The following is a 20,245-nucleotide window of genomic DNA, read 5'->3' as shown; positions in this document are numbered from 1 at the left end:
TATAGAAATGAGCAGCCAGCAGAGGACAAGGCAGCCGCTCTCGGTGCAGCACAGCACAGAGAGGATCAAGAGAAACGGGAAGGGCTTCCGCGGCAGCGAGCAAGCACAAGACCAGCACGGGAGCGGGGCCCCTTTTATTCTGTCAATAAAAGGTATTTCTCTCCTGGCACGCACGTGTCTAAAAATATGGAACGCTTCACGAATGTGCGTGTCATCCTTGCGCAGGGGCCATGCTAATCTTCTCTGTATCGTTCCAATTTTAGTATATGTGCTGCCGAAGCGAGCACACACTTGGGGCTGAACTGGCCAGTGTATAAAAGCCAGCGCATCGGCTGCCTATTGACCTAGGTTGACTTGTTATGCTCTAACTTTGGCAAGAAACTGTTTGGTTCTGGGGCCGGTATGGAACCAAGAGGCAAAGACCAACGACCCAAGCTTCCTCGCTGCTGGTTTGGCCCAAAAGGAAAGGTTCCGTGTGCTTGGCTATTGCAATGCAGGAAGAAAGGATCATGGTCCAGGCTGCATGCAAAGTGGCACCTCCCGTCATAATGCCTGGGTGATGGGTGCTGTGTGCCTGGACGCATCACAATAGTCCCACAAGCCAGAGAAAAGCCAGAGGGCCTGTGAGGGTTTGCTTGGGGGGGGCCCTGTTGAATTCCAGGATAGGCAAGGTGAGGCAGCGGCCTAGTGCGCGGACCCCCGAGAGCCCCGGATTGCTGCTGCCCCCGCCTTCAAGCCAGAGATGCATTTTCAAACCGATGTAAGTTTACGTTTGGCTGCTGGCTTCAGCGACGGTGGCTTCAAAGTCCCGCCGGGTCTGCTTCCCTTTGGTAGGGCCAGGAAGCCTCTTACAACAGGTATTGGCTGCCTGTCGCCTGCTTTTATCAACTGTGCCAGGACGTGAGCCTTGTGTGTTACAAAATCAGGACAGCAGGCATTGCAGTGGCTCCTGCTTCAGAAAGGCACCTTGAAGAACAGCACTAGGAGCTAACGGAGGGCACCAGGGGTATGGGGGCCAGTGGTGCAATGGATAAGGCGCCTGACTAGGAGTCAGAAGGTTGTGGGTTCCACTGCCATCCGGCTGGGCTCCCAACTCTGTGCTTTGTTTCTTTGAATTACATTTAAATTCCCTTGGCCTTCACTGCTCGCAATAGACTTTTGATTTTATGTGGGGCGGGCCCGGTTGCACAGCAAGGAAACACCAGGCGCCATCTCGAAGCACCACCAGTAGGGGTCCCTCCAGAAGGCCCCAACAAGCAGCAGATGATTTCTATGCATGTGTGCGTCCTGTCCTTCAATGGGTGGGGGTTGGCTTGTGTTGGACACAGTCCCAGGGCAGCCCTTCACGTCCCTGATCGGCCACGATCGGCCAGAGACCTCTCTCTGTGAGCGCCGCAGGCGAGCCTTCTCGGGACCTCAGCAACTGAGGGGCACATTTCCAAATGAGGGAGACATTTCCAGAAAGCGCACCAGGGAACGGCTCGGCCTCTGCTTCGTGGCCTAACCCAGCCTGGTCCTTCTCCAACCATCTGGGAGCTGTCCAAAAGCCGGTGGGCCTGGCGGAATGGGCTCCCAGCAGGCCCTGGCTGACTGGTGATTTGCATACACACAGACACACGCACGCACGCACACTCTCTCTCGTGCTATCTGCTGCCTTTCAGACCCTGCCACCCCTCGCTTGCTTTAAAGGAGCAGTTGGCGAATGACACTGAGCAAAGAATGCACAAGTGGGTAAAGAGATCACACACCTAGAGGCAGCCAGCTCTCATGAAGAGTAGGGCCTAGAAGCAGTGAAGCTTGAGGGGCTGTGCGCTCTTTGCCATGAGCCCCTAGAGGCGGATCATATAGAAAGCGCTATATAGAAATGAGCAGCCAGCAGAGGACAAGGCAGCCGCTCTCGGTGCAGCACAGCACAGAGAGGATCAAGAGAAACGGGAAGGGCTTCCGCGGCAGCGAGCAAGCACAAGACCAGCACGGGAGCGGGGCCCCTTTTATTCTGTCAATAAAAGGTATTTCTCTCCTGGCACGCACGTGTCTAAAAATATGGAACGCTTCACGAATTTGCGTGTCATCCTTGCGCAGGGGCCATGCTAATCTTCTCTGTATCGTTCCAATTTTAGTATATGTGCTGCCGAAGCGAGCACACACTTGGGGCTGAACTGGCCAGTGTATAAAAGCCAGCGCATCGGCTGCCTATTGACCTAGGTTGACTTGTTATGCTCTAACTTTGGCAAGAAACTGTTTGGTTCTGGGGCCGGTATGGAACCAAGAGGCAAAGACCAACGACCCAAGCTTCCTCGCTGCTGGTTTGGCCCAAAAGGAAAGGTTCCGTGTGCTTGGCTATTGCAATGCAGGAAGAAAGGATCATGGTCCAGGCTGCATGCAAAGTGGCACCTCCCGTCATAATGCCTGGGTGATGGGTGCTGTGTGCCTGGACGCATCACAATAGTCCCACAAGCCAGAGAAAAGCCAGAGGGCCTGTGAGGGTTTGCTTGGGGGGGGCCCTGTTGAATTCCAGGATAGGCAAGGTGAGGCAGCGGCCTAGTGCGCGGACCCCCGAGAGCCCCGGATTGCTGCTGCCCCCGCCTTCAAGCCAGAGATGCATTTTCAAACCGATGTAAGTTTACGTTTGGCTGCTGGCTTCAGCGACGGTGGCTTCAAAGTCCCGCCGGGTCTGCTTTCCTTTGGTAGGGCCAGGAAGCCTCTTACAACAGGTATTGGCTGCCTGTCGCCTGCTTTTATCAACTGTGCCAGGACGTGAGCCTAGTGTGTTACAAAATCAGGACAGCAGGCATTGCAGTGGCTCCTGCTTCAGAAAGGCACCTTGAAGAACAGCACTAGGAGCTAACGGAGGGCACCAGGGGTATGGGGGCCAGTGGTGCAATGGATAAGGCGCCTGACTAGGAGTCAGAAGGTTGTGGGTTCCACTGCCATCCGGCTGGGCTCCCAACTCTGTGCTTTGTTTCTTTGAATTACATTTAAATTCCCTTGGCCTTCACTGCTCGCAATAGACTTTTGATTTTATGTGGGGCGGGCCCGGTTGCACAGCAAGGAAACACCAGGCGCCATCTCGAAGCACCACCAGTAGGGGTCCCTCCAGAAGGCCCCAACAAGCAGCAGATGATTTCTATGCATGTGTGCGTCCTGTCCTTCAATGGGTGGGGGTTGGCTTGTGTTGGACACAGTCCCAGGGCAGCCCTTCACGTCCCTGATCGGCCAGAGACCTCTCTGGTGAGCGCCGCAGGCGAGCCTTCTCGGGACCTCAGCAACTGAGGGGCACATTTCCAAATGAGGGAGACATTTCCAGAAAGCGCACCAGGGAACGGCTCAGCCTCTGCTTCGTGGCCTAACCCAGCCTGGTCCTTCTCCAACCATCTGGGAGCTGTCCAAAAGCCGGTGGGCCTGGCGGAATGGGCTCCCAGCAGGCCCTGGCTGACTGGTGATTTGCATACACACAGACACACGCACGCACGCACACTCTCTCTCGTGCTATCTGCTGCCTTTCAGACCCTGCCACCCCTCGCTTGCTTTAAAGGAGCAGTTGGCGAATGACACTGAGCAAAGAATGCACAAGTGGGTAAAGAGATCACACACCTAGAGGCAGCCAGCTCTCATGAAGAGTAGGGCCTAGAAGCAGTGAAGCTTGAGGGGCTGTGCGCTCTTTGCCATGAGCCCCTAGAGGCGGATCATATAGAAAGCGCTATATAGAAATGAGCAGCCAGCAGAGGACAAGGCAGCCGCTCTCGGTGCAGCACAGCACAGAGAGGATCAAGAGAAACGGGAAGGGCTTCCGCGGCAGCGAGCAAGCACAAGACCAGCACGGGAGCGGGGCCCCTTTTATTCTGTCAATAAAAGGTATTTCTCTCCTGGCACGCACGTGTCTAAAAATATGGAACGCTTCACGAATTTGCGTGTCATCCTTGCGCAGGGGCCATGCTAATCTTCTCTGTATCGTTCCAATTTTAGTATATGTGCTGCCGAAGCGAGCACACACTTGGGGCTGAACTGGCCAGTGTATAAAAGCCAGCGCATCGGCTGCCTATTGACCTAGGTTGACTTGTTATGCTCTAACTTTGGCAAGAAACTGTTTGGTTCTGGGGCCGGTATGGAACCAAGAGGCAAAGACCAACGACCCAAGCTTCCTCGCTGCTGGTTTGGCCCAAAAGGAAAGGTTCCGTGTGCTTGGCTATTGCAATGCAGGAAGAAAGGATCATGGTCCAGGCTGCATGCAAAGTGGCACCTCCCGTCATAATGCCTGGGTGATGGGTGCTGTGTGCCTGGACGCATCACAATAGTCCCACAAGCCAGAGAAAAGCCAGAGGGCCTGTGAGGGTTTGCTTGGGGGGGGCCCTGTTGAATTCCAGGATAGGCAAGGTGAGGCAGCGGCCTAGTGCGCGGACCCCCGAGAGCCCCGGATTGCTGCTGCCCCCGCCTTCAAGCCAGAGATGCATTTTCAAACCGATGTAAGTTTACGTTTGGCTGCTTGCTTCAGCGACGGTGGCTTCAAAGTCCCGCCGGGTCTGCTTTCCTTTGGTAGGGCCAGGAAGCCTCTTACAACAGGTATTGGCTGCCTGTCGCCTGCTTTTATCAACTGTGCCAGGACGTGAGCCTTGTGTGTTACAAAATCAGGACAGCAGGCATTGCAGTGGCTCCTGCTTCAGAAAGGCACCTTGAAGAACAGCACTAGGAGCTAACGGAGGGCACCAGGGGTATGGGGGCCAGTGGTGCAATGGATAAGGCGCCTGACTAGGAGTCAGAAGGTTGTGGGTTCCACTGCCATCCGGCTGGGCTCCCAACTCTGTGCTTTGTTTCTTTGAATTACATTTAAATTCCCTTGGCCTTCACTGCTCGCAATAGACTTTTGATTTTATGTGGGGCGGGCCCGGTTGCACAGCAAGGAAACACCAGGCGCCATCTCGAAGCACCACCAGTAGGGGTCCCTCCAGAAGGCCCCAACAAGCAGCAGATGATTTCTATGCATGTGTGCGTCCTGTCCTTCAATGGGTGGGGGTTGGCTTGTGTTGGACACAGTCCCAGGGCAGCCCTTCACGTCCCTGATCGGCCACGATCGGCCAGAGACCTCTCTGTGAGCGCCGCAGGCGAGCCTTCTCGGGACCTCAGCAACTGAGGGGCACATTTCCAAATGAGGGAGACATTTCCAGAAAGCGCACCAGGGAACGGCTCAGCCTCTGCTTCGTGGCCTAACCCAGCCTGGTCCTTCTCCAACCATCTGGGAGCTGTCCAAAAGCCGGTGGGCCTGGCGGAATGGGCTCCCAGCAGGCCCTGGCTGACTGGTGATTTGCATACACACAGACACACGCACGCACGCACACTCTCTCTCGTGCTATCTGCTGCCTTTCAGACCCTGCCACCCCTCGCTTGCTTTAAAGGAGCAGTTGGCGAATGACACTGAGCAAAGAATGCACAAGTGGGTAAAGAGATCACACACCTAGAGGCAGCCAGCTCTCATGAAGAGTAGGGCCTAGAAGCAGTGAAGCTTGAGGGGCTGTGCGCTCTTTGCCATGAGCCCCTAGAGGCGGATCATATAGAAAGCGCTATATAGAAATGAGCAGCCAGCAGAGGACAAGGCAGCCGCTCTTGGTGCAGCACAGAGAGGATCAAGAGAAACGGGAAGGGCTTCCGCGGCAGCGAGCAAGCACAAGACCAGCACGGGAGCGGGGCCCCTTTTATTCTGTCAATAAAAGGTATTTCTCTCCTGGCACGCACGTGTCTAAAAATATGGAACGCTTCACGAATTTGCGTGTCATCCTTGCGCAGGGGCCATGCTAATCTTCTCTGTATCGTTCCAATTTTAGTATATGTGCTGCCGAAGCGAGCACACACTTGGGGCTGAACTGGCCAGTGTATAAAAGCCAGCGCATCGGCTGCCTATTGACCTAGGTTGACTTGTTATGCTCTAACTTTGGCAAGAAACTGTTTGGTTCTGGGGCCGGTATGGAACCAAGAGGCAAAGACCAACGACCCAAGCTTCCTCGCTGCTGGTTTGGCCCAAAAGGAAAGGTTCCGTGTGCTTGGCTATTGCAATGCAGGAAGAAAGGATCATGGTCCAGGCTGCATGCAAAGTGTCACATCCCGTCATAATGCCTGGGTGATGGGTGCTGTGTGCCTGGACGCATCACAATAGTCCCACAAGCCAGAGAAAAGCCAGAGGGCCTGTGAGGGTTTGCTTGGGGGGGGCCCTGTTGAATTCCAGGATAGGCAAGGTGAGGCAGCGGCCTAGTGCGCGGACCCCCGAGAGCCCCGGATTGCTGCTGCCCCCGCCTTCAAGCCAGAGATGCATTTTCAAACCGATGTAAGTTTACGTTTGGCTGCTTGCTTCAGCGACGGTGGCTTCAAAGTCCCGCCGGGTCTGCTTTCCTTTGGTAGGGCCAGGAAGCCTCTTACAACAGGTATTGGCTGCCTGTCGCCTGCTTTTATCAACTGTGCCAGGACGTGAGCCTTGTGTGTTACAAAATCAGGACAGCAGGCATTGCAGTGGCTCCTGCTTCAGAAAGGCACCTTGAAGAACAGCACTAGGAGCTAACGGAGGGCACCAGGGGTATGGGGGCCAGTGGTGCAATGGATAAGGCGCCTGACTAGGAGTCAGAAGGTTGTGGGTTCCACTGCCATCCGGCTGGGCTCCCAACTCTGTGCTTTGTTTCTTTGAATTACATTTAAATTCCCTTGGCCTTCACTGCTCGCAATAGACTTTTGATTTTATGTGGGGCGGGCCCGGTTGCACAGCAAGGAAACACCAGGCGCCATCTCGAAGCACCACCAGTAGGGGTCCCTCCAGAAGGCCCCAACAAGCAGCAGATGATTTCTATGCATGTGTGCGTCCTGTCCTTCAATGGGTGGGGGTTGGCTTGTGTTGGACACAGTCCCAGGGCAGCCCTTCACGTCCCTGATCGGCCACGATCGGCCAGAGACCTCTCTGTGAGCGCCGCAGGCGAGCCTTCTCGGGACCTCAGCAACTGAGGGGCACATTTCCAAATGAGGGAGACATTTCCAGAAAGCGCACCAGGGAACGGCTCAGCCTCTGCTTCGTGGCCTAACCCAGCTTGGTCCTTCTCCAACCATCTGGGAGCTGTCCAAAAGCCGGTGGGCCTGGCGGAATGGGCTCCCAGCAGGCCCTGGCTGACTGGTGATTTGCATACACACAGACACACGCACGCACGCACACTCTCTCTCGTGCTATCTGCTGCCTTTCAGACCCTGCCACCCCTCGCTTGCTTTAAAGGAGCAGTTGGCGAATGACACTGAGCAAAGAATGCACAAGTGGGTAAAGAGATCACACACCTAGAGGCAGCCAGCTCTCATGAAGAGTAGGGCCTAGAAGCAGTGAAGCTTGAGGGGCTGTGCGCTCTTTGCCATGAGCCCCTAGAGGCGGATCATATAGAAAGCGCTATATAGAAATGAGCAGCCAGCAGAGGACAAGGCAGCCGCTCTTGGTGCAGCACAGAGAGGATCAAGAGAAACGGGAAGGGCTTCCGCGGCAGCGAGCAAGCACAAGACCAGCACGGGAGCGGGGCCCCTTTTATTCTGTCAATAAAAGGTATTTCTCTCCTGGCACGCACGTGTCTAAAAATATGGAACGCTTCACGAATTTGCGTGTCATCCTTGCGCAGGGGCCATGCTAATCTTCTCTGTATCGTTCCAATTTTAGTATATGTGCTGCCGAAGCGAGCACACACTTGGGGCTGAACTGGCCAGTGTATAAAAGCCAGCGCATCGGCTGCCTATTGACCTAGGTTGACTTGTTATGCTCTAACTTTGGCAAGAAACTGTTTGGTTCTGGGGCCGGTATGGAACCAAGAGGCAAAGACCAACGACCCAAGCTTCCTCGCTGCTGGTTTGGCCCAAAAGGAAAGGTTCCGTGTGCTTGGCTATTGCAATGCAGGAAGAAAGGATCATGGTCCAGGCTGCATGCAAAGTGGCACCTCCCGTCATAATGCCTGGGTGATGGGTGCTGTGTGCCTGGACGCATCACAATAGTCCCACAAGCCAGAGAAAAGCCAGAGGGCCTGTGAGGGTTTGCTTGGGGGGGGCCCTGTTGAATTCCAGGATAGGCAAGGTGAGGCAGCGGCCTAGTGCGCGGACCCCCGAGAGCCCCGGATTGCTGCTGCCCCCGCCTTCAAGCAAGAGATGCATTTTCAAACCGATGTAAGTTTACGTTTGGCTGCTGGCTACAGCGACGGTGGCTTCAAAGTCCCGCCGGGTCTGCTTTCCTTTGGTAGGGCCAGGAAGCCTCTTACAACAGGTATTGGCTGCCTGTCGCCTGCTTTTATCAACTGTGCCAGGACGTGAGCCTTGTGTGTTACAAAATCAGGACAGCAGGCATTGCAGTGGCTCCTGCTTCAGAAAGGCACCTTGAAGAACAGCACTAGGAGCTAACGGAGGGCACCAGGGGTATGGGGGCCAGTGGTGCAATGGATAAGGCGCCTGACTAGGAGTCAGAAGGTTGTGTGTTCCACTGCCATCCGGCTGGGCTCCCAACTCTGTGCTTTGTTTCTTTGAATTACATTTAAATTCCCTTGGCCTTCACTGCTCGCAATAGACTTTTGATTTTATGTGGGGCGGGCCGGGTTGCACAGCAAGGAAACACCAGGCGCCATCTCGAAGCACCACCAGTAGGGGTCCCTCCAGAAGGCCCCAACAAGCAGCAGATGATTTCTATGCATGTGTGCGTCCTGTCCTTCAATGGGTGGGGGTTGGCTTGTGTTGGACACAGTCCCAGGGCAGCCCTTCACGTCCCTGATCGGCCACGATCGGCCAGAGACCTCTCTGTGAGCGCCGCAGGCGAGCCTTCTCGGGACCTCAGCAACTGAGGGGCACATTTCCAAATGAGGGAGACATTTCCAGAAAGCGCACCAGGGAACGGCTCAGCCTCTGCTTCGTGGCCTAACCCAGCCTGGTCCTTCTCCAACCATCTGGGAGCTGTCCAAAAGCCGGTGGGCCTGGCGGAATGGGCTCCCAGCAGGCCCTGGCTGACTGGTGATTTGCATACACACAGACACACGCACGCACGCACACTCTCTCTCGTGCTATCTGCTGCCTTTCAGACCCTGCCACCCCTCGCTTGCTTTAAAGGAGCAGTTGGCGAATGACACTGAGCAAAGAATGCACAAGTGGGTAAAGAGATCACACACCTAGAGGCAGCCAGCTCTCATGAAGAGTAGGGCCTAGAAGCAGTGAAGCTTGAGGGGCTGTGCGCTCTTTGCCATGAGCCCCTAGAGGCGGATCATATAGAAAGCGCTATATAGAAATGAGCAGCCAGCAGAGGACAAGGCAGCCGCTCTTGGTGCAGCACAGAGAGGATCAAGAGAAACGGGAAGGGCTTCCGCGGCAGCGAGCAAGCACAAGACCAGCACGGGAGCGGGGCCCCTTTTATTCTGTCAATAAAAGGTATTTCTCTCCTGGCACGCACGTGTCTAAAAATATGGAACGCTTCACGAATTTGCGTGTCATCCTTGCGCAGGGGCCATGCTAATCTTCTCTGTATCGTTCCAATTTTAGTATATGTGCTGCCGAAGCGAGCACACACTTGGGGCTGAACTGGCCAGTGTATAAAAGCCAGCGCATCGGCTGCCTATTGACCTAGGTTGACTTGTTATGCTCTAACTTTGGCAAGAAACTGTTTGGTTCTGGGGCCGGTATGGAACCAAGAGGCAAAGACCAACGACCCAAGCTTCCTCGCTGCTGGTTTGGCCCAAAAGGAAAGGTTCCGTGTGCTTGGCTATTGCAATGCAGGAAGAAAGGATCATGGTCCAGGCTGCATGCAAAGTGGCACCTCCCGTCATAATGCCTGGGTGATGGGTGCTGTGTGCCTGGACGCATCACAATAGTCCCACAAGCCAGAGAAAAGCCAGAGGGCCTGTGAGGGTTTGCTTGGGGGGGGCCCTGTTGAATTCCAGGATAGGCAAGGTGAGGCAGCGGCCTAGTGCGCGGACCCCCGAGAGCCCCGGATTGCTGCTGCCCCCGCCTTCAAGCCAGAGATGCATTTTCAAACCGATGTAAGTTTACGTTTGGCTGCTTGCTTCAGCGACGGTGGCTTCAAAGTCCCGCCGGGTCTGCTTTCCTTTGGTAGGGCCAGGAAGCCTCTTACAACAGGTATTGGCTGCCTGTCGCCTGCTTTTATCAACTGTGCCAGGACGTGAGCCTTGTGTGTTACAAAATCAGGACAGCAGGCATTGCAGTGGCTCCTGCTTCAGAAAGGCACCTTGAAGAACAGCACTAGGAGCTAACGGAGGGCACCAGGGGTATGGGGGCCAGTGGTGCAATGGATAAGGCGCCTGACTAGGAGTCAGAAGGTTGTGGGTTCCACTGCCATCCGGCTGGGCTCCCAACTCTGTGCTTTGTTTCTTTGAATTACATTTAAATTCCCTTGGCCTTCACTGCTCGCAATAGACTTTTGATTTTATGTGGGGCGGGCCCGGTTGCACAGCAAGGAAACACCAGGCGCCATCTCGAAGCACCACCAGTAGGGGTCCCTCCAGAAGGCCCCAACAAGCAGCAGATGATTTCTATGCATGTGTGCGTCCTGTCCTTCAATGGGTGGGGGTTGGCTTGTGTTGGACACAGTCCCAGGGCAGCCCTTCACGTCCCTGATCGGCCACGATCGGCCAGAGACCTCTCTGTGAGCGCCGCAGGCGAGCCTTCTCGGGACCTCAGCAACTGAGGGGCACATTTCCAAATGAGGGAGACATTTCCAGAAAGCGCACCAGGGAACGGCTCGGCCTCTGCTTCGTGGCCTAACCCAGCCTGGTCCTTCTCCAACCATCTGGGAGCTGTCCAAAAGCCGGTGGGCCTGGCGGAATGGGCTCCCAGCAGGCCCTGGCTGACTGGTGATTTGCATACACACAGACACACGCACGCACGCACACTCTCTCTCGTGCTATCTGCTGCCTTTCAGACCCTGCCACCCCTCGCTTGCTTTAAAGGAGCAGTTGGCGAATGACACTGAGCAAAGAATGCACAAGTGGGTAAAGAGATCACACACCTAGAGGCAGCCAGCTCTCATGAAGAGTAGGGCCTAGAAGCAGTGAAGCTTGAGGGGCTGTGCGCTCTTTGCCATGAGCCCCTAGAGGCGGATCATATAGAAAGCGCTATATAGAAATGAGCAGCCAGCAGAGGACAAGGCAGCCGCTCTTGGTGCAGCACAGAGAGGATCAAGAGAAACGGGAAGGGCTTCCGCGGCAGCGAGCAAGCACAAGACCAGCACGGGAGCGGGGCCCCTTTTATTCTGTCAATAAAAGGTATTTCTCTCCTGGCACGCACGTGTCTAAAAATATGGAACGCTTCACGAATTTGCGTGTCATCCTTGCGCAGGGGCCATGCTAATCTTCTCTGTATCGTTCCAATTTTAGTATATGTGCTGCCGAAGCGAGCACACACTTGGGGCTGAACTGGCCAGTGTATAAAAGCCAGCGCATCGGCTGCCTATTGACCTAGGTTGACTTGTTATGCTCTAACTTTGGCAAGAAACTGTTTGGTTCTGGGGCCGGTATGGAACCAAGAGGCAAAGACCAACGACCCAAGCTTCCTCGCTGCTGGTTTGGCCCAAAAGGAAAGGTTCCGTGTGCTTGGCTATTGCAATGCAGGAAGAAAGGATCATGGTCCAGGCTGCATGCAAAGTGGCACCTCCCGTCATAATGCCTGGGTGATGGGTGCTGTGTGCCTGGACGCATCACAATAGTCCCACAAGCCAGAGAAAAGCCAGAGGGCCTGTGAGGGTTTGCTTGGGGGGGGCCCTGTTGAATTCCAGGATAGGCAAGGTGAGGCAGCGGCCTAGTGCGCGGACCCCCGAGAGCCCCGGATTGCTGCTGCCCCCGCCTTCAAGCAAGAGATGCATTTTCAAACCGATGTAAGTTTACGTTTGGCTGCTGGCTTCAGCGACGGTGGCTTCAAAGTCCCGCCGGGTCTGCTTTCCTTTGGTAGGGCCAGGAAGCCTCTTACAACAGGTATTGGCTGCCTGTCGCCTGCTTTTATCAACTGTGCCAGGACGTGAGCCTTGTGTGTTACAAAATCAGGACAGCAGGCATTGCAGTGGCTCCTGCTTCAGAAAGGCACCTTGAAGAACAGCACTAGGAGCTAACGGAGGGCACCAGGGGTATGGGGGCCAGTGGTGCAATGGATAAGGCGCCTGACTAGGAGTCAGAAGGTTGTGGGTTCCACTGCCATCCGGCTGGGCTCCCAACTCTGTGCTTTGTTTCTTTGAATTACATTTAAATTCCCTTGGCCTTCACTGCTCGCAATAGACTTTTGATTTTATGTGGGGCGGGCCCGGTTGCACAGCAAGGAAACACCAGGCGCCATCTCGAAGCACCACCAGTAGGGGTCCCTCCAGAAGGCCCCAACAAGCAGCAGATGATTTCTATGCATGTGTGCGTCCTGTCCTTCAATGGGTGGGGGTTGGCTTGTGTTGGACACAGTCCCAGGGCAGCCCTTCACGTCCCTGATCGGCCAGAGACCTCTCTGGTGAGCGCCGCAGGCGAGCCTTCTCGGGACCTCAGCAACTGAGGGGCACATTTCCAAATGAGGGAGACATTTCCAGAAAGCGCACCAGGGAACGGCTCGGCCTCTGCTCCGTGGCCTAACCCAGCCTGGTCCTTCTCCAACCATCTGGGAGCTGTCCAAAAGCCGGTGGGCCTGGCGGAATGGGCTCCCAGCAGGCCCTGGCTGACTGGTGATTTGCATACACACAGACACACGCACGCACGCACACTCTCTCTCGTGCTATCTGCTGCCTTTCAGACCCTGCCACCCCTCGCTTGCTTTAAAGGAGCAGTTGGCGAATGACACTGAGCAAAGAATGCACAAGTGGGTAAAGAGATCACACACCTAGAGGCAGCCAGCTCTCATGAAGAGTAGGGCCTAGAAGCAGTGAAGCTTGAGGGGCTGTGCGCTCTTTGCCATGAGCCCCTAGAGGCGGGTCATATAGAAAGCGCTATATAGAAATGAGCAGCCAGCAGAGGACAAGGCAGCCGCTCTCGGTGCAGCACAGCACAGAGAGGATCAAGAGAAACGGGAAGGGCTTCCGCGGCAGCGAGCAAGCACAAGACCAGCACGGGAGCGGGGCCCCTTTTATTCTGTCAATAAAAGGTATTTCTCTCCTGGCACGCACGTGTCTAAAAATATGGAACGCTTCACGAATTTGCGTGTCATCCTTGCGCAGGGGCCATGCTAATCTTCTCTGTATCGTTCCAATTTTAGTATATGTGCTGCCGAAGCGAGCACACACTTGGGGCTGAACTGGCCAGTGTATAAAAGCCAGCGCATCGGCTGCCTATTGACCTAGGTTGACTTGTTATGCTCTAACTTTGGCAAGAAACTGTTTGGTTCTGGGGCCGGTATGGAACCAAGAGGCAAAGACCAACGACCCAAGCTTCCTCGCTGCTGGTTTGGCCCAAAAGGAAAGGTTCCGTGTGCTTGGCTATTGCAATGCAGGAAGAAAGGATCATGGTCCAGGCTGCATGCAAAGTGGCACCTCCCGTCATAATGCCTGGGTGATGGGTGCTGTGTGCCTGGACGCATCACAATAGTCCCACAAGCCAGAGAAAAGCCAGAGGGCCTGTGAGGGTTTGCTTGGGGGGGGCCCTGTTGAATTCCAGGATAGGCAAGGTGAGGCAGCGGCCTAGTGCGCGGACCCCCGAGAGCCCCGGATTGCTGCTGCCCCCGCCTTCAAGCAAGAGATGCATTTTCAAACCGATGTAAGTTTACGTTTGGCTGCTGGCTTCAGCGACGGTGGCTTCAAAGTCCCGCCGGGTCTGCTTTCCTTTGGTAGGGCCAGGAAGCCTCTTACAACAGGTATTGGCTGCCTGTCGCCTGCTTTTATCAACTGTGCCAGGACGTGAGCCTTGTGTGTTACAAAATCAGGACAGCAGGCATTGCAGTGGCTCCTGCTTCAGAAAGGCACCTTGAAGAACAGCACTAGGAGCTAACGGAGGGCACCAGGGGTATGGGGGCCAGTGGTGCAATGGATAAGGCGCCTGACTAGGAGTCAGAAGGTTGTGGGTTCCACTGCCATCCGGCTGGGCTCCCAACTCTGTGCTTTGTTTCTTTGAATTACATTTAAATTCCCTTGGCCTTCACTGCTCGCAATAGACTTTTGATTTTATGTGGGGCGGGCCGGGTTGCACAGCAAGGAAACACCAGGCGCCATCTCGAAGCACCACCAGTAGGGGTCCCTCCAGAAGGCCCCAACAAGCAGCAGATGATTTCTATGCATGTGTGCGTCCTGTCCTTCAATGGGTGGGGGTTGGCTTGTGTTGGACACAGTCCCAGGGCAGCCCTTCACGTCCCTGATCGGCCACGATCGGCCAGAGACCTCTCTGTGAGCGCCGCAGGCGAGCCTTCTCGGGACCTCAGCAACTGAGGGGCACATTTCCAAATGAGGGAGACATTTCCAGAAAGCGCACCAGGGAACGGCTCAGCCTCTGCTTCGTGGCCTAACCCAGCCTGGTCCTTCTCCAACCATCTGGGAGCTGTCCAAAAGCCGGTGGGCCTGGCGGAATGGGCTCCCAGCAGGCCCTGGCTGACTGGTGATTTGCATACACACAGACACACGCACGCACGCACACTCTCTCTCGTGCTATCTGCTGCCTTTCAGACCCTGCCACCCCTCGCTTGCTTTAAAGGAGCAGTTGGCGAATGACACTGAGCAAAGAATGCACAAGTGGGTAAAGAGATCACACACCTAGAGGCAGCCAGCTCTCATGAAGAGTAGGGCCTAGAAGCAGTGAAGCTTGAGGGGCTGTGCGCTCTTTGCCATGAGCCCCTAGAGGCGGATCATATAGAAAGCGCTATATAGAAATGAGCAGCCAGCAGAGGACAAGGCAGCCGCTCTCGGTGCAGCACAGCACAGAGAGGATCAAGAGAAACGGGAAGGGCTTCCGCGGCAGCGAGCAAGCACAAGACCAGCACGGGAGCGGGGCCCCTTTTATTCTGTCAATAAAAGGTATTTCTCTCCTGGCACGCACGTGTCTAAAAATATGGAACGCTTCACGAATTTGCGTGTCATCCTTGCGCAGGGGCCATGCTAATCTTCTCTGTATCGTTCCAATTTTAGTATATGTGCTGCCGAAGCGAGCACACACTTGGGGCTGAACTGGCCAGTGTATAAAAGCCAGCGCATCGGCTGCCTATTGACCTAGGTTGACTTGTTATGCTCTAACTTTGGCAAGAAACTGTTTGGTTCTGGGGCCGGTATGGAACCAAGAGGCAAAGACCAACGACCCAAGCTTCCTCGCTGCTGGTTTGGCCCAAAAGGAAAGGTTCCGTGTGCTTGGCTATTGCAATGCAGGAAGAAAGGATCATGGTCCAGGCTGCATGCAAAGTGGCACCTCCCGTCATAATGCCTGGGTGATGGGTGCTGTGTGCCTGGACGCATCACAATAGTCCCACAAGCCAGAGAAAAGCCAGAGGGCCTGTGAGGGTTTGCTTGGGGGGGGCCCTGTTGAATTCCAGGATAGGCAAGGTGAGGCAGCGGCCTAGTGCGCGGACCCCCGAGAGCCCCGGATTGCTGCTGCCCCTGCCTTCAAGCAAGAGATGCATTTTCAAACCGATGTAAGTTTACGTTTGGCTGCTGGCTTCAGCGACGGTGGCTTCAAAGTCCCGCCGGGTCTGCTTTCCTTTGGTAGGGCCAGGAAGCCTCTTACAACAGGTATTGGCTGCCTGTCGCCTGCTTTTATCAACTGTGCCAGGACGTGAGCCTTGTGTGTTACAAAATCAGGACAGCAGGCATTGCAGTGGCTCCTGCTTCAGAAAGGCACCTTGAAGAACAGCACTAGGAGCTAACGGAGGGCACCAGGGGTATGGGGGCCAGTGGTGCAATGGATAAGGCGCCTGACTAGGAGTCAGAAGGTTGTGGGTTCCACTGCCATCCGGCTGGGCTCCCAATTCTGTGCTTTGTTTCTTTGAATTACATTTAAATTCCCTTGGCCTTCACTGCTCGCAATAGACTTTTGATTTTATGTGGGGCGGGCCGGGTTGCACAGCAAGGAAACACCAGGCGCCATCTCGAAGCACCACCAGTAGGGGTCCCTCCAGAAGGCCCCAACAAGCAGCAGATGATTTCTATGCATGTGTGCGTCCTGTCCTTCAATGGGTGGGGGTTGGCTTGTGTTGGACACAGTCCCAGGGCAGCCCTTCACGTCCCTGATCGGCCACGATCGGCCAGAGACCTCTCTGTGAGCGCCGCAGGCGAGCCTTCTCGGGACCTCAGCAACTGAGGGGCACATTTCCAAATGAGGGAGACATTTCCAGAAAGCGCACCAGGGAACGGCTCAGCCTCTGCTTCGTGGCCTAACCCAGCCTGGTCCTTCTCCAACCATCTGGGAGCTGTCCAAAAGCCGGTGGGCCTGGCGGAATGGGCTCCCAGCAGGCCCTGGCTGACTGGTGATTTGCATACACACAGACACACGCACGCACGCACACTCTCTCTCGTGCTATCTGCTGCCTTTCAGACCCTGCCACCCCTCGCTTGCTTTAAAGGAGCAGTTGGCGAATGACACTGAGCAAAGAATGCACAAGTGGGTAAAGAGATCACACACCTAGAGGCAGCCAGCTCTCATGAAGAGTAGGGCCTAGAAGCAGTGAAGCTTGAGGGGCTGTGCGCTCTTTGCCATGAGCCCCTAGAGGCGGATCATATAGAAAGCGCTATATAGAAATGAGCAGCCAGCAGAGGACAAGGCAGCCGCTCTTGGTGCAGCACAGAGAGGATCAAGAGAAACGGGAAGGGCTTCCGCGGCAGCGAGCAAGCACAAGACCAGCACGGGAGCGGGGCCCCTTTTATTCTGTCAATAAAAGGTATTTCTCTCCTGGCACGCACGTGTCTAAAAATATGGAACGCTTCACGAATTTGCGTGTCATCCTTGCGCAGAGGCCATGCTAATCTTCTCTGTATCGTTCCAATTTTAGTATATGTGCTGCCGAAGCGAGCACACACTTGGGGCTGAACTGGCCAGTGTATAAAAGCCAGCGCATCGGCTGCCTATTGACCTAGGTTGACTTGTTATGCTCTAACTTTGGCAAGAAACTGTTTGGTTCTGGGGCCGGTATGGAACCAAGAGGCAAAGACCAACGACCCAAGCTTCCTCGCTGCTGGTTTGGCCCAAAAGGAAAGGTTCCGTGTGCTTGGCTATTGCAATGCAGGAAGAAAGGATCATGGTCCAGGCTGCATGCAAAGTGGCACCTCCCGTCATAATGCCTGGGTGATGGGTGCTGTGTGCCTGGACGCATCACAATAGTCCCACAAGCCAGAGAAAAGCCAGAGGGCCTGTGAGGGTTTGCTTGGGGGGGGCCCTGTTGAATTCCAGGATAGGCAAGGTGAGGCAGCGGCCTAGTGCGCGGACCCCCGAGAGCCCCGGATTGCTGCTGCCCCCGCCTTCAAGCAAGAGATGCATTTTCAAACCGATGTAAGTTTACGTTTGGCTGCTGGCTTCAGCGACGGTGGCTTCAAAGTCCCGCCGGGTCTGCTTTCCTTTGGTAGGGCCAGGAAGCCTCTTACAACAGGTATTGGCTGCCTGTCGCCTGCTTTTATCAACTGTGCCAGGACGTGAGCCTTGTGTGTTACAAAATCAGGACAGCAGGCATTGCAGTGGCTCCTGCTTCAGAAAGGCACCTTGAAGAACAGCACTAGGAGCTAACGGAGGGCACCAGGGGTATGGGGGCCAGTGGTGCAATGGATAAGGCGCCTGACTAGGAGTCAGAAGGTTGTGGGTTCCTCTGCCATCCGGCTGGGCTCCCAACTCTGTGCTTTGTTTCTTTGAATTACATTTAAATTCCCTTGGCCTTCACTGCTCGCAATAGACTTTTGATTTTATGTGGGGCGGGCCCGTTTGCACAGCAAGGAAACACCAGGCGCCATCTCGAAGCACCACCAGTAGGGGTCCCTCCAGAAGGCCCCAACAAGCAGCAGATGATTTCTATGCATGTGTGCGTCCTGTCCTTCAATGGGTGGGGGTTGGCTTGTGTTGGACACAGTCCCAGGGCAGCCCTTCACGTCCCTGATCGGCCACGATCGGCCAGAGACCTCTCTGTGAGCGCCGCAGGCGAGCCTTCTCGGGACCTCAGCAACTGAGGGGCACATTTCCAAATGAGGGAGACATTTCCAGAAAGCGCACCAGGGAACGGCTCGGCCTCTGCTTCGTGGCCTAACCCAGCCTGGTCCTTCTCCAACCATCTGGGAGCTGTCCAAAAGCCGGTGGGCCTGGCGGAATGGGCTCCCAGCAGGCCCTGGCTGACTGGTGATTTGCATACACACAGACACACGCACGCACGCACACTCTCTCTCGTGCTATCTGCTGCCTTTCAGACCCTGCCACCCCTCGCTTGCTTTAAAGGAGCAGTTGGCGAATGACACTGAGCAAAGAATGCACAAGTGGGTAAAGAGATCACACACCTAGAGGCAGCCAGCTCTCATGAAGAGTAGGGCCTAGAAGCAGTGAAGCTTGAGGGGCTGTGCGCTCTTTGCCATGAGCCCCTAGAGGCGGATCATATAGAAAGCGCTATATAGAAATGAGCAGCCAGCAGAGGACAAGGCAGCCGCTCTTGGTGCAGCACAGAGAGGATCAAGAGAAACGGGAAGGGCTTCCGCGGCAGCGAGCAAGCACAAGACCAGCACGGGAGCGGGGCCCCTTTTATTCTGTCAATAAAAGGTATTTCTCTCCTGGCACGCACGTGTCTAAAAATATGGAACGCTTCACGAATTTGCGTGTCATCCTTGCGCAGAGGCCATGCTAATCTTCTCTGTATCGTTCCAATTTTAGTATATGTGCTGCCGAAGCGAGCACACACTTGGGGCTGAACTGGCCAGTGTATAAAAGCCAGCGCATCGGCTGCCTATTGACCTAGGTTGACTTGTTATGCTCTAACTTTGGCAAGAAACTGTTTGGTTCTGGGGCCGGTATGGAACCAAGAGGCAAAGACCAACGACCCAAGCTTCCTCGCTGCTGGTTTGGCCCAAAAGGAAAGGTTCCGTGTGCTTGGCTATTGCAATGCAGGAAGAAAGGATCATGGTCCAGGCTGCATGCAAAGTGGCACCTCCCGTCATAATGCCTGGGTGATGGGTGCTGTGTGCCTGGACGCATCACAATAGTCCCACAAGCCAGAGAAAAGCCAGAGGGCCTGTGAGGGTTTGCTTGGGGGGGGCCCTGTTGAATTCCAGGATAGGCAAGGTGAGGCAGCGGCCTAGTGCGCGGACCCCCGAGAGCCCCGGATTGCTGCTGCCCCCGCCTTCAAGCAAGAGATGCATTTTCAAACCGATGTAAGTTTACGTTTGGCTGCTGGCTTCAGCGACGGTGGCTTCAAAGTCCCGCCGGGTCTGCTTTCCTTTGGTAGGGCCAGGAAGCCTCTTACAACAGGTATTGGCTGCCTGTCGCCTGCTTTTATCAACTGTGCCAGGACGTGAGCCTTGTGTGTTACAAAATCAGGACAGCAGGCATTGCAGTGGCTCCTGCTTCAGAAAGGCACCTTGAAGAACAGCACTAGGAGCTAACGGAGGGCACCAGGGGTATGGGGGCCAGTGGTGCAATGGATAAGGCGCCTGACTAGGAGTCAGAAGGTTGTGGGTTCCTCTGCCATCCGGCTGGGCTCCCAACTCTGTGCTTTGTTTCTTTGAATTACATTTAAATTCCCTTGGCCTTCACTGCTCGCAATAGACTTTTGATTTTATGTGGGGCGGGCCCGTTTGCACAGCAAGGAAACACCAGGCGCCATCTCGAAGCACCACCAGTAGGGGTCCCTCCAGAAGGCCCCAACAAGCAGCAGATGATTTCTATGCATGTGTGCGTCCTGTCCTTCAATGGGTGGGGGTTGGCTTGTGTTGGACACAGTCCCAGGGCAGCCCTTCACGTCCCTGATCGGCCACGATCGGCCAGAGACCTCTCTGGTGAGCGCCGCAGGCGAGCCTTCTCGGGACCTCAGCAACTGAGGGGCACATTTCCAAATGAGGGAGACATTTCCAGAAAGCGCACCAGGGAACGGCTCAGCCTCTGCTTCGTGGCCTAACCCAGCCTGGTCCTTCTCCAACCATCTGGGAGCTGTCCAAAAGCCGGTGGGCCTGGCGGAATGGGCTCCCAGCAGGCCCTGGCTGACTGGTGATTTGCATACACACAGACACACGCACGCACGCACACTCTCTCTCGTGCTATCTGCTGCCTTCCAGACCCTGCCACCCCTCGCTTGCTTTAAAGGAGCAGTTGGCGAATGACACTGAGCAAAGAATGCACAAGTGGGTAAAGAGATC

General features: G+C 55.2%; 11 non-coding genes across 11 annotated transcripts; all 11 read right to left on the bottom strand.

Annotated features, from left to right (window-relative positions):
- Window positions 1-180: 180 nt before the first annotated feature.
- LOC138512333 (U6 spliceosomal RNA) lies at window positions 181-287 on the bottom strand. The gene has a single exon (XR_011281179.1). It is a non-coding gene; the product is annotated as a U6 spliceosomal RNA (small nuclear RNA).
- Window positions 288-2,037: 1,750 nt separating this feature from the next.
- LOC138511953 (U6 spliceosomal RNA) lies at window positions 2,038-2,144 on the bottom strand. The gene has a single exon (XR_011280835.1). It is a non-coding gene; the product is annotated as a U6 spliceosomal RNA (small nuclear RNA).
- Window positions 2,145-3,883: 1,739 nt separating this feature from the next.
- On the bottom strand, window positions 3,884-3,990 carry LOC138511952 (U6 spliceosomal RNA). The gene has a single exon (XR_011280834.1). It is a non-coding gene; the product is annotated as a U6 spliceosomal RNA (small nuclear RNA).
- Window positions 3,991-5,733: 1,743 nt separating this feature from the next.
- Window positions 5,734-5,840, bottom strand: LOC138511951 (U6 spliceosomal RNA). Its single transcript, XR_011280833.1, has one exon. It is a non-coding gene; the product is annotated as a U6 spliceosomal RNA (small nuclear RNA).
- A 1,743-nt stretch (window positions 5,841-7,583) lies between these two features.
- Window positions 7,584-7,690, bottom strand: LOC138511949 (U6 spliceosomal RNA). The gene has a single exon (XR_011280832.1). It is a non-coding gene; the product is annotated as a U6 spliceosomal RNA (small nuclear RNA).
- Window positions 7,691-9,433: 1,743 nt separating this feature from the next.
- Window positions 9,434-9,540, bottom strand: LOC138511948 (U6 spliceosomal RNA). The gene has a single exon (XR_011280831.1). It is a non-coding gene; the product is annotated as a U6 spliceosomal RNA (small nuclear RNA).
- Window positions 9,541-11,283: 1,743 nt separating this feature from the next.
- On the bottom strand, window positions 11,284-11,390 carry LOC138511947 (U6 spliceosomal RNA). Its single transcript, XR_011280830.1, has one exon. It is a non-coding gene; the product is annotated as a U6 spliceosomal RNA (small nuclear RNA).
- A 1,739-nt stretch (window positions 11,391-13,129) lies between these two features.
- On the bottom strand, window positions 13,130-13,236 carry LOC138511946 (U6 spliceosomal RNA). Its single transcript, XR_011280829.1, has one exon. It is a non-coding gene; the product is annotated as a U6 spliceosomal RNA (small nuclear RNA).
- A 1,748-nt stretch (window positions 13,237-14,984) lies between these two features.
- LOC138511945 (U6 spliceosomal RNA) lies at window positions 14,985-15,091 on the bottom strand. Its single transcript, XR_011280828.1, has one exon. It is a non-coding gene; the product is annotated as a U6 spliceosomal RNA (small nuclear RNA).
- A 1,743-nt stretch (window positions 15,092-16,834) lies between these two features.
- On the bottom strand, window positions 16,835-16,941 carry LOC138512364 (U6 spliceosomal RNA). Its single transcript, XR_011281207.1, has one exon. It is a non-coding gene; the product is annotated as a U6 spliceosomal RNA (small nuclear RNA).
- A 1,743-nt stretch (window positions 16,942-18,684) lies between these two features.
- LOC138512363 (U6 spliceosomal RNA) lies at window positions 18,685-18,791 on the bottom strand. The gene has a single exon (XR_011281206.1). It is a non-coding gene; the product is annotated as a U6 spliceosomal RNA (small nuclear RNA).
- Between the last annotated feature and the right edge of the window lie 1,454 nt (window positions 18,792-20,245).

Source organism: Ambystoma mexicanum, chromosome 6p (genome assembly GCF_040938575.1).
Source record: "Ambystoma mexicanum isolate Mex_15411 chromosome 6p, UKY_AmexF1_1, whole genome shotgun sequence".
In the NCBI taxonomy this organism is placed as follows: Eukaryota; Metazoa; Chordata; class Amphibia; order Caudata; family Ambystomatidae; genus Ambystoma; species Ambystoma mexicanum.
Note: the sequence above shows the minus strand (reverse complement) of the source record. Positions and strands in the feature narration are given on the sequence as shown.